The sequence below is a fragment of the Eptatretus burgeri genome, chromosome 2 (assembly GCF_056783735.1).
Source record: "Eptatretus burgeri isolate ZD-2024b chromosome 2, Ebu_testis_v1, whole genome shotgun sequence".
Taxonomy (NCBI): Eukaryota; Metazoa; Chordata; class Myxini; order Myxiniformes; family Myxinidae; genus Eptatretus; species Eptatretus burgeri.
Window position 1 is genome coordinate 139,541,826 of NC_140962.1, and position 12,500 is coordinate 139,554,325.

The following is a 12,500-nucleotide window of genomic DNA, read 5'->3' on the forward strand; positions in this document are numbered from 1 at the left end:
GATCACCTAAACGGATCAAATACAGCCGAGCGAGACTGCCCAAGGACGTACCGGCGAGAAAACAGATCGTTGGGGATAACGTCCTGGATGAGCTAGGATACGGACCATGCTGGACCAATGAGGGAAAAGACGAAAACGAGCTGGGATCATTTCCATACAAAGTATTTATTTACACTGAAGCGAGGAAACGTATGTGGCACAGTGAATGGGGTTTATTGTTATGTACAGCAGGGATAACAAGGAATTTGTGGGGTGCAACAAAAGGCAAGTAATTTACAAAAACAGACACAGAGCAGACTTATCCCGTGAGAAGTTATACGATCTTAACTTATGCGATGACATTTGCCATCATATACACACACACACACACACACACACACACACACACACACACACACACACACACACACACACACACACACACACACACACACACAAACACACACACACACACACATACACACACACCTGAGGAAGATTAGATAGCCAAAAAGAAAGAGAGCAGTTGAAGATAGATGGCCTCGCAATACCAGGCACGATCGGTCGACCAGCGCAACCCAGTACGCTTTGGGCGAGGTTGGGGGAGAAATACTGGTGTCGAAGGTGTGGGAGTGGGAGGTGTGGTGCAGTGCAATATGGGGCATGCAGTGTCGTGCCAGAGGAAACTGTGATCGCAAGTCAGTAATGGATGCTCTTTTGTGCGTCCAAAGGGGACGTGATAGAGGGGTGGAAAGAGAGAGAGAGTAGAGATGTGTGAGGCAAAAGATCCCTCACCGAGTCGTGCATCGGTCTGTGAATGTCGCGTGTACCTTCGTGGGACGCTCCGCTTGAGCATTCCCACATCAAGAGTTGGCACATTATCTCCAGCTTAGTCAATTTGCCGGGGCTCGTGGCAACGTGTGCCGCACACTGGTCCTCAAGAAGAAGAACATCCCAGTCGCACACCAACCACGAGTGAAGAGCCAACGAACGGCGGGGCAGCCAACGCAGAGTTGAGAGGAGCAGAGAAGAAGAGGGCGAAACAGCTTCGCGCTCTTCCTTTTATAAGCCCCAGGCGAAAGGTGGGGTGATGACCCGAAAGCGACACGCTGTGACCCGAATGCCGCCGCTCCTCCATTGGGCCACAGTGGCCCTAGCCACGCCCTGCCAGGCTCCTGCGCCCGGAAACGGTCTCATTTGCCCATCCAGCTTGCCATGGCTCCTGACTCAACATCGGGTATGAGCTGACACCCTGGCCCTGAACGTGCTCTGAATGCAGTCTGAGTGCTGAATGGCAATGCACACCCATCACCCACGGGCTCCCTCTCATGAGCCAAGATGCACACCTGGGCCGCGTATCAAAGTCCTGGATCACCCTTCCCGCAACCCCTCTGAGCCGCCCCTGTCTTGCCGTGTTCTGGCGACTGGACGAGGGTCGTATCAATGCCACGTGCTCACCCAGTACATCCTCGGCGAAATGCGGTCGAGCAATTAATGTCCGTTGCTTAGCCCCTCTTTATACATACATACACATACATATATGTAAGTATGGATATGCCTCCATGTCACTCTATGAGTGATTTTTTCATTTGTTACTTACGAAATCTATATGGATGACTTCTGTCATCTGTTTGTGTGTTTGTGTGTGTGTGTGTGTGTGTGTGTGTGTGTGTGTGTGTGTGTGTGTGTGTGTGTGTGTGTGTGTGTGTGTGTGTGTGTGTGTGTGTGTGTGTGTGTGTGTGTGTTTGTTTGGGTGTGTGTTTGTTTGGGTGTGTGTTTGTTTGTAGACACGATAACTCGAAAACGGAAGAAACTACCAATGTCAAATTACACTACGTGATTCAGGAGGGTGATGGCCAGCGCTGATTAGATTTTGATCAAAATCGGTAAAAGGTCAAGGTCACAGTGAGGTCAAACTTCCAAAACATGATAACTCGAGTACGGAATATGCTACCAATGTAAAATTACACCACGTGTTTCAGAATGGTGATGGGTAGCGCTGATTAGATTTTGGTCAAAATCGGTCAAAGATCAAGGTCACAGTGATGTCAAACATTCGATTTTTGAAGGTTTGGTACAGAATCATCGTAGAAACTTCTGGTTTGCGTCGCCACCTTCTCAACAGACAGCTTTTATTAGACAAGGTCAGAGGTCAAGTTGACGATTTCGTAAATACCAGTCTATGACTGCTTGTTACTTACGAAATCTAAAGATTTCGTAAGTATTGTGACATCCACGGGACTTGAATAGTCCCGCCAACATAGAATGAGCCGAAACGATGGAGGCGGTTTATTTGTTTATAACCCAAACATGGCGGTTCTAATCGCTCTCCCGCAAACGGGACGAGGAAGGTGGCACGAGTCACTTTTCACTGAGTTGATGATGTTTATTTGTTTTTATTATTACCAGAAATAACAAGACTCGGCAAGAAGAGGGATCCGGGGCGATTCGACGGGATGGTGTGGGATCGGGCGTGGGGAAAAACACAGACAATTCCAATGAATATACAGTTCACAATCCCTCTAAGGCGCCAAGCACACACAAACACACACAAAACGTAGCTATTTCTGGTGATCAGGCTGGACCGTGGTGTGGACGCAACTGTCCCTGGATCGGCGTCGGACGAGCTGGCCTTGCTCTCGTCAGGGGGGCAGGAGAAACCGTGGTGCTGTCAACCTCCTGGTCTTGGCCCAAGTCCGCTCACAGCCACCAGGGAACCAGTTCTGGCGCCAAGTTGCGAGCAGGAGAGGGAGGCAGTTCCGCCCACCGTTCTACCCCGTACTCCGAGTCAGCAGAACCCCACAGCCAACCAAGGTGAGGCACGAGGCTCGGCAAGGCTCCAGGACACGATGAAGAACACGATCGATTCAGCACAACAACAAGGACGCTCTCTGCCGCCAGAGGGAACCACACCAAAAAAACACGATCGTTCTGGTTGTAATCTTCTTCCTCTTCCTCTCTGACCCCGAACAGAACCTTTTTATCCTCCCATCCTCATCACTTCCAATCGAGCCGTTTATTGGCCCACCGCCATCGCCTTCCGCCAATCGTGATCACGGGGCGGAGCCATCCGCTGCACTGTCCTGTGATGTCACGGCCAGTCTTCAGAGAATACTAAAAGGGGTTTACGCAGACACACTTACCCTATCCCGTGTCCCTATCTAATTACGTGACATTTATCATTTCCCCCTTGAAGAAATGAACATTTACTAGACAACTTAACACCACTGAATTGCTACTTATTACTTCGAGATCCTGGTAAACTCGAACAGCATGGCATACCTAATTAAACATCCTAATTACCCTTTGAATGCATACCCCCCCCCCTCAAACGTAACAGTATATTGATGACTACCGTCCTCTGTGTGTTTGTTTGTAGGCATGATAACTCGAGAACGGAAGAAGCTACCAATGTCAAATTACACCATGTTATTCAGAATGGTGATGGCTTGCGCTGATTAGATTTTGGTCAAAATCGGTCAAAGGTCCAGGTCACAGTGAGGTCAAACATCCAAAACATGATAACTCGAGAAAAGTTACCACAGGTATTGTTGTCGGAGCGTGACTTTGGAAGATCGAGGTAAGTTCGGCGGAATTTGTGTGTCAATTCGTCGAGTTACGGCTGTTTTAAAAATTTCAGTGTTAGCACCCATGGCACAGAAAGCCTTGCCTTGTTGTCGGCCGTGCTGTGTTTTCGATAAAGATGGTGTGTAAAAGTCATTTTTCATCCCAATAAAGTTTATCGTCGCATGCCTGACTCGCAAAGTCTTTGATGACTTTGATAAATTAACTTTAATAAATAAAGATGACTTCATGATACGGTTTTATGACTTTGATAAAATAATATTAAATAATTCCGGAAATTCCTTTGGAGAAATGGAGTATTTTTGCTTCGGTCGACGTTACGAGTTCGTTTTAACTTCGATTTTAATTTTGTCTTCGGTTTTTGCGATCGCTTAGGACGCTTAACACTCGGTGGTCGAAATTCTGGTAAAAATCGGATGTTTTGGAGACGTTTTAAGATTATATAAAAAATATTTCACCCTCCGTGTCACGGCTCGTCACTTGGCGCAGCGCGCTTGAGTAGACGTGTCATTGAGTCACGTCAAGGTTTTGCGTGTGCGCGCTGACGTCATCGCACTCGCCCCGGCGTCCTTTAGAGTTGGGGGGGCCGTCGAGTGTGACCTTTACGTTACGTTAATCCGCGATAACTCGAGAACGGAAGAAGCAACCAATGTCAAATTACACCACGTGATTCAGGAGGGTGATGGCTCGCGCTGATTAGATTTTGGTCAAAAGCGGTCAAAGTCAAGGTAACAGTGAGGTCAAACATTCGATTTTTGATGGTTTGGTACAGAATCATCGTAGAAACTTCTGGTTTGCGTCGCTACCTTCTCGAGAGACAGCTTTTATTAGACAAGGTCAGAGGTCAAGTTGACGATTTCGTAAGTACCAGTCAATGACTGCTTGTTTGTTTGTTTGTCACTTGTTCGTTGCTGCCACGGGCACCATGACTCGCAATTGCATGAGTTGCACGCCCCGAACGCTACCTCCGCTTGCAAGGTAACACCATGAGCTGTGAAGCTGCAGATCGAACCCCTTTCCAGCTCGAGTTGAATGAGTTTCCCTCAAAGAATACAAACCATCCTTCCAGTCATAAAATGCAAGTTTATCTCCTTCTCCTTCGTTTGCAGCACAAGGCTGTGGGTTGCGTCATTGGTTGAGGGCGCGGCTGGGCCGCTTGATGCAGTGCCCCAACACTCAGTGCACTGGTACTCATTTCGCCGACCTGGGAAAGATGACAGGCTGAGTAACCCCACTGATGTTAAATCAACACCCAACAGAAACTCAAACTCAAAACTTAACAATCACAAACCAACCACCTGAATCATGAAGCCAAAATCAATCATGTCAAGTTTATCTGTTTATAGTTTAAAGATGAGGGGATAGCGCGAACGCAGTCCCCCACTACCACAAATAGTACGGTCGAGTTTCCCACATTTGGGGAAATCGCAAGGGTCAACCCCCCCGGAGTGCAATGGGTGAGTCTCACCATGAGGGAACCGCCTTACTGATCACGGTATCTCTCCCGTCAGGTAAGTATGAGTTGTTCATTCACGGGATTCCTTTTCTAACTCCGATCACCGTCTTGCTGTACCGGGACCCATTCACCACATCTCCTGAATATTGATATAAATGGTGAATGTTACAAGAACTTTACAAACACATTCTAATCGGACTATTTGGTTCGATATTATGATTTAGATATTTGGAGAGTTTCTCCCTTCGCTGCTGTTTTGAGAGAAATAAATATATCTTCGTGATTTGATCCCTTCTGAGGATTTTGTCCTCGTATATGACGCCAAGCATAACTTCGTGACGTCATGTTTAACTTATTGACGTCACGACGTTTGTTGTGATTTCCAAGCTCGGTTGTTTCCTCCTCACAAGAATCTTTTGAATCATTTCGTTCCAAAGCCTGATGTTGGCTCAACGGTGACGGTGGCTGGATTAACATCCCAGGGTTGTGAGTTCAAGTTCCTGTCCGTCCGTCGTTGAATTAACACCAAGTGGGTTGACTAAGACTGTCATCCTTGAGAGGTCGGCTATTGGAGTAGGTTACCAGATTCCTGGTAACAACAGCACCGATTTGAGCTGACCCACAGAAAATACTCTCATCAATCAGCCACAGGCTGAATACGAATAAATAAATAAATTTCGTTCCACATGGATCGATCTGTTTAGACTGGACACAAGATTACATCAGAGATTGAAACAATGGATGGATTGAACATGACGACGACCGACCTGCCTGTGTTGGGAGAGCAACACACCTTGTGCTTTGGTCCATCACGGGAGATTGCAGGGTAAATACACGCAGGTCTTTGTGGTGTTCCACTTGGTGTCGAACTTGTGGTCCTTTTTTACATGTTTTTTTTTGAACACGTAGTCAAGGGTCATGGAAGGGCGAGAACACAGAACAGATCAGGAAACATCACAAAAGGAACTGGAGTAATCAGCGAGATGCCATCTCGGGTTCCATGAATATAGGGCCTTCAGACCAACCTATCCAGCATGGCAGTCCTCAGTTCGTTAATGCTGTCAAGGCCTGTGTCACTCCGCAGTGCACTGATTTTGGTGGCCCGACTTCTACCTCTCCTTGCAGTGCCCTGTGTGGGCTCCCAAAGTATGAGGGGATTAGCAGACAGTTCAGGGTGCCGAACGCATTGTCCCGCCAATCTCATCCTCCTCTCACGGACTTTGACGGATACTCTTGGCAGGCCACCATATAAGTTGACGTTCCGTACATGATCTTTCCATGACACGTTAAGGGCTATCCTGAGCATGTGTGTGTAGACCCCATTTAATGCCTTCTCTTGTTGCACCGAAAGCGTCCATGTCTCCACGGCGGCTCTGACAGGGCAAGAGCATAAACCCAAGCTCCTCCTCCCTGCCACTGATGGCAAACCTCAGTTTGTGGTCAAGGACCACAATAAACAGAAAGGGTGCCAACGTATCTCCTAGTTATACCCCAGCCAGAATCTCAAAGTACTCTGTTTCTCCATCTGGCGAGCAGACCTTAGCACGAGTTTTGGAGTACGTGGCACTGATTGATTTATCCGCTTTCTCAGGGACGCTTTATCCACTGGGCACGGAGGACCTCAAAAAGCTTCCCTTGATCAACACTATCAAAAACCTTCATGAATTCGATGAAAGTGATCACTGCTGTCAGGCTCCGATCTCTCACTCCCTCAAGTAGTCTCCTAAGCGCCAGGGTCTGCCCCACAGTTGAGCGTTCCGGACCGAAGCCATTCTGAGAGTCCCTCAGTAGGGGATCTAAGACAGGTCTGATATGGCTCAGAATCATTCGATTATATGTCTTTGCTACCACCGAGCTCATGCAAATCCCACGGTAGTTGTCGGTCCTGGAGAGATCTCCCGTCTTCGGTACCGGGACAATGTTCAGGATAGACCACTGCTCCGGCAACTCCCCTTTCTCTTACGCATGGTTGATGAACACCAAGATAATTTCATCCAAAGGGACATACTTCAACACTTCTGGTACCACCCCATCCTCACCAATTTTCTTGCTGCACTTTATGGATGCTTTAGCCTTCTTGTACTCAATCATGATAAAGGGGCCAATGTGTATGGGGAGGTCACAGAATATGGGAGCTATTGGTACGTTATCCACCAAAAGTTGGAGGGTTACCCAGCAAGTTTTTTAAATGCGAGTACCAGGTACCAACTCTCTTCTCCGCACTTTCACCTTGAATCTTTGCAGACTGGGACGACTTTTGACCACAGATATCATTGATGAGCTGCCAGCTCAATCCATACCTCTGGTTTTCGTGTGCTTCTTCCACCTCAACTATTTTTTGAGTCAGTTTCTCCTGCACCAAAATTGAATACATCCTATACAGCTCCTACTTTCTCCTTGTGGACTCCTCTCTACTCCAGCCATCTTCACCCTTGTCAACAATTTATGATGCATATGCAGCCTTCATCTCCTTCCGGGCCATAGTGACCTTAGGATGTAAACTCTGTTCCTTCCTCCGTACCTTCAGGATTTGTGTGAGGCAGGCCTCGGCTGCCTGTTCGTTTGCTTCGACAAAATGCTGTTAACATTCTGAAGCTCCCTCATCTTTCCCCTACAGCATGTGGAATCTATTTCATATCTCCACCACATAACGCTCCTGCAGTTGACAGTCAGCCGCCAGTTCACCCCATACGTGCTTCACCTTCTTCACCACATCTCGCCTCGTCGAGCAGAGATTTAGTCTTAATGTCATGGCCACCACCCTGTGATCCGACCCTAGAGAGGAAAAAGTTCCATATGCTTCACTGTTGATGATGCTTTTACACCACTTCTTACGCGTCAGGATGTAATCAATCTGATGCGTGGTCTTCTTTGGTGACATCCAGGCCCATAATTTCCCTCTTCTCTTCTGAAACTGCGTGTTAGTGGCCAATATCTGATAGTCCTCCATTAAATCCAGCAACCGCCTCCCATTATCATTTGTCTGCTCATTGTGGGTGAAGAGAATCATCATCCGGGCTGTTGTGAAATTTTCAGCTTGATGTTGTCTTCTGAGGTTTCGTTGTGATCGTTGTCTAATTTAACTTGCGGGGTTTTAACGTTTAGCCGACTCGGTTTTAAAATCCTGTTTCTCAAATCACAGACACCGATAAAATCAATGTCCACAAAAGGACTTTTCTCAGAGAACAATTTTATTCTAATTTTATCCACCAGTTTATTCTCACCCTCGCACACCCCCATTTGTTGTGGAACTTTAATTGGGTTCTATTTTATTTGTCTTGTTTTGGTTAACCGTTTAACCGACTCAAATCAAAGACACCGATTAATTCATTTTTCCACAACGTGAAAGTACATCACATCAGAGAGTTTTATTATAACTTGGTACTTGGTCAGTACCAAGGAGCACAAGCCACTGAGATGCTATACATCACACGTGCTTGCACTAAAACAACATTACATTTCCAGGCATTTATATACTTTCATGGGAGAGTGGAGGGGCTGTTAACTCGAACTGCAATACATGTCTTCTAGGTGAGAAGCACATGAGGTAATTACGGCAAAAGTTTGCTGTTATCAGCCCAGGTCACATTGTTCCATAGCAAGACATTCTTTTTTTTATCAACATTAAGGGAAAAAAACTCTTGGCTAAAGGGAAGCATAACTGACATCCAATTCGACAAATAGCATAGAAATTAAATTTATAAAACACCAGCACAATTACAATTTAGAGTACATTAATATAATTATTTCTTCCACAGGGCCAAAGCATACATTAAGGTCACTGAGTATAGCCAGGAAGTGATGTCGAAGGACAGCTTCAAGCGTCTGCTGGAGGTTATTGCAAAACTCAGTTTTGTCGCTGCTGTCTGCATATTCACATGGTGCATATATGACAATTACTGTAAATGCAGGGTTTCCCTGAAAGGAAGCCTTAAGCACCTGGTCTGAAATGCGATCCACTCCAATTATGGCCTTTTGAGCTGCCTTACCAATAACGATCCCCACCCCTCCTGTTGTTGCTTGCACTGTATTCCTCCATGCTGATGTCGTGTACAGTTCATACCCAAGACCAGCGCTGTAGCGGTTCACATCATCTCTCCGTTCCATTTTATGCACCTGCCTGTGTTTCTGAAACCCACATATCTCCACACACTGCTTCTTCATATTCCAAGCCAGTTCCTCAGTCTTCAACCGAGAGTCCTCATCTGTGATCTTCGGTTCTGGATGTTAAAAGTGGCTGTCTTGAGAGACTGTTTACACTTCAATATTGGCTCGGGCTTCTTGCATCTGTCAGCCGTACCCCTCCCATGAGGGTTTAAGGGTACGCCATCATGACCGACTGGCGAACGTGCACGGATCCCCGCAGCATCCGAGCTCCTGCGGACTCCCGCCACTGGAAGTATAGAATTTGGTAGGTCGTTTGAATTAATGGTTCCATTCAAAGCTAAATATGAGTGAGGGTCGCTACTCCTCTCGCTGAAACCAGGAGCCGAAGCCACCTGCTCCTAGGACTGAAACAGGGTTTCCCCCTTCACAGCCCTTATGGATGCAAGCCTGGGTATCTTCCCCGGAGGGAGCTTGGCCGGTCAGACAAAAAAAAAGTCTAACCTCCCCTTTAGAGTTCACAGATAGTTTCAACTTCTCTGAAACTTTACCAAAACATTCCTCACCGTGTCTGTACCAAATTTTGTTAATGGCATTAAGTTCTAAAAATAGGAGGGTTGCCCCCCCCCCAAATATGTATTTGCTTTTTCCTCCGAAACTATACACGTGATTTCGATGAAACTTGATCACAACTTTCATTACCCGTGATGTATTAAAGATTGTTCACATCATTAAAAAAAAAAAATCAAAGTCTATGGGGGAGGGGGAGTTGCCCCCAAAATATGCATTTGCTTTCTTCTCAAAAACTACACACACAATTCCGATGAAACTTCACCATCGCCTAGTGATGTACCAAAGTTTGTTCATGACATTAAAAAAAAAATCTGTCGGTATTTCATTTCTTCTCCATTACACATTTTGTGGGTCATCCATGCCTACCAGTGGTTCCCTGGTTATTTCACCTGGAACGTAGTTGCGGGGAGCTTGTGCAATGGCACATCGTACGTCAATCTGTCTGTCGGTCCGTCTGACTGTCGACAAATACTTTTAACTTCCTCTCTGAAATTAATATACGATTTTGATGAAACCTTACCATAACATTCATCACCGTGTACATACCAAAGTTTGTTCAGGACATGAAAAAAAAATCCGGCCAGAATGGGGTCTCCTAGGATTGCCCCCCAAAATAGTTATTTGCTTTCTTCTCAGAAACTACAAATGCAACTCTGATGAAACTTGACCACTACCTTCATCAACCATGATATACCAAAGTTTGTTCATGGCAACAAAAAAATTGTGGTCTGTCAGGGTTTATGGGGGTGTTGCCCCCCCCCCCCAAGAGGTATTTGCTTTCTTCTAAGAAACTACACAGACAATTTTGATGGAACTTTACCACAACCTTTATCACCTGTGATGTACCAAAGTTTGTTCACGGCATTAAAAAAAAAAAAAAATTCTAAAAGGTATTTACTTTTTTTCTCCGTTACATATTGTTATCGATTTCAGAATTGGATCTGACAAATGCATACACACATTTAGGTCCTCGGACAGTTATTTCCATAAATGCATGTCCAGGATAGACCCATCCCCATGTCTGGTGGGATTCTAACTTTGATGCGTTGAGAAGGGTAAAGAATAGATTCCCTTTTCTTATGGCATGGCCTTTCTCTCTTTACGACAGACACATTCATGCACATGAGATAGCCATGAGCCCAACGGAGGCTCGTCTACCCCCTTTCCATCAGGACACATTGGTTTGGAGGTGCACGATTTATTTACACTTTGGACTTACAGGACTTTTGATTAAGCACACCGCGGGCTTTTCCTGAGCAGTTTTTCTGATGGTCAAATACGGCTGTGGATCATTTACCTCACCCACCTCTTTCACCGACGTTGACGTCCACCTTTTTCCATCGACGTTTGACACCCTGTTTGGCAGCTCTATGGATGCTGGCTGGCTTTTGTTCGTGTCGGGCTGAACAACGAAGGAATGATCGTGAGATTGATGGTTGGAAGTGACGTGCAGCCATGTGCCAATAGACAAGGTGGATTTGGCTGAAGTCTGCTTCAGGCTCCATCCACACTGGTCGCCTATAAAAAGGACAGGAGGACCGCTTTCCTGTCAGTTTAGTGACCGCTGGGTGACGGTTATTTTCAGCTCCTGTCAGTTGTTCCAGTCAGACGGTTGGTGAGTTGGTGACAGCCTTACAGCTCTGACCACTGGTGACTGTTTGTGACAGTTGGTGACAGCTGGTTACAGCTCCTCACAGTGCCTCACTGCTCCTTACAGCTGTCCGTTGGTTGCGGCTCCTGGTGGGTCCTGAGGTGGGTGATGGTTGGACTGTTCCTGCTGGTTCTGCTTGAACCTCATTCTTGGCATCCCTGGTTCCTGGAGGTGACGACGTGACGTCTATTGGTGTTCGAGCCTGTTTGCGGGTGGGTGCACAGTGAGGCAGGTCGCTGGCAGCGGACTAAGGCACGCTCACACATTTTGGGACATTTTATTGGACACACGACGATTTCTACCTTGGTAAGCCGAGACCGGATTTCTTCACCCCCTCCCTCCCGCCCCCCCCCCCCCCGAATGATCTGCTGGGTACCCTTGTCTCATGTTTAATCGCTAAGTAAAGCATAGTGATAAGCATCTGCTTTTGTCTATTTTTCTATCAATGCCTGTTTGATTCTTTTTGTTTGAAATTATTTTGATTGATTTGAATTCACCTATTTTCATCACAAGGAAAGAAAATGTTGTGCTGTTTATTTATTTTTTCTTCTCAATAAATTCCTTGTTGACGTTTCAACCTGTCCGTGCTTGTCCTTTCCTTTCAATGATTCAGCCTTGTCTGAACTGAGATAGACTGGGAGGTCATTCCCAAACTAATTAACCTGTCAGTCGGCATGCACCAGCGGTAAATGCTCGGCCGTCCATCTTAAGATCTAATCAAGATAACATTGGTGCATTGCCGAGGGCACGCTCCCCGTTCAGGAATCCATGTGACCTCGAGTTAAACGGCGTAATTAGACGGTGGACACTGGAACTCGTGGTTGACTGGGTGGCGTTCGTGGTTCTTAAACAACCCACTGTACCACAACGTTAATTGTGAGCGGTGGCCCCAGATCTGGCTCTTCCGAGGAGAAACAGGGATTAACCCCCTCCATAATACACTCGGTACCTGTGGCCTTAACAATATTTTGTGGGCAATCCATGCCTACCAGTGGTTCCCTGGTTATCTTATCCAGCTGCGACCAGGTGAGTGCCCAGGGTTATTGCCTCGATGTTTTAAAATCCCTTCTGTGTTTCTTTATTTATTTACCACTGGTAAAGTTGTGTGCCATGCTGGGTCTCTGACCCTTTCCCTCCCTCCTCCTACCCCAC

The 12,500-nt window shown here is 46.5% G+C and overlaps 1 non-coding gene across 1 annotated transcript; it reads right to left on the minus strand.

The window, feature by feature from the left end:
* Nucleotides 1–4,919: 4,919 nt before the first annotated feature.
* LOC147033314 (U1 spliceosomal RNA) lies at nucleotides 4,920–5,083 on the minus strand. Its single transcript, XR_015055649.1, has one exon. It is a non-coding gene; the product is annotated as a U1 spliceosomal RNA (small nuclear RNA).
* Nucleotides 5,084–12,500: the final 7,417 nt, after the last annotated feature.